Here is a 447-nt window from a genome sequence, read left to right as displayed (position 1 = left end):
GACGTTTGGTGGCAATGTTGTGTAAAGGTGCCGATCAGCTGCTGTGCGGTGGAGAAACAGGAAGAACAACTTCCACTCTGGGCAGCGACTCTTTCCAAACTCGCTGCCAGGGTGAGACCCTGTGGCAGGAACACGGGGCAGGGTGGGAGATAGAGAGAAAGGACCCTCCTCAACTTCCATGAGCTTATTACATCATGTTCCCCCAAACCTCCCCCGTGACACCGGGGAACGGGGCGCTGTTGAACCTCTGGCCCAAGACAAAATCCAATCAAAGTGACAGCAGGACAAAGCAGGACCTGTTCATGCAGGGGAGGGAAACTGAGGTACTGGCAAACAAACCTGTGAGACCCAGAGCCACGAGGCATATCCCATGCTTACGCAGAACTCCCTGCCATGGGGACACCGACTAACGATGCTCAGAGGGCCCTGCCGCTGCTGGGGATGCCC

The 447-nt window shown here is 56.6% G+C and overlaps 1 protein-coding gene across 1 annotated transcript in view; it reads left to right on the top strand.

Moving 5' to 3' along the window:
• Positions 1-447, top strand: part of SEMA7A (semaphorin 7A, GPI membrane anchor (John Milton Hagen blood group)) — a gene marked incomplete at its 5' end in the record, with an annotated part of 8976 nt that overhangs the window by 3173 nt on the left and 5356 nt on the right. The window lies entirely within an intron of this gene.

This window comes from Buceros rhinoceros, unplaced genomic scaffold (assembly GCF_000710305.1).
Source record: "Buceros rhinoceros silvestris isolate BGI_N320 unplaced genomic scaffold, ASM71030v1 scaffold22078, whole genome shotgun sequence".
Taxonomy (NCBI): domain Eukaryota; kingdom Metazoa; phylum Chordata; class Aves; order Bucerotiformes; family Bucerotidae; genus Buceros; species Buceros rhinoceros.
Note: the sequence above shows the minus strand (reverse complement) of the source record. Positions and strands in the feature narration are given on the sequence as shown.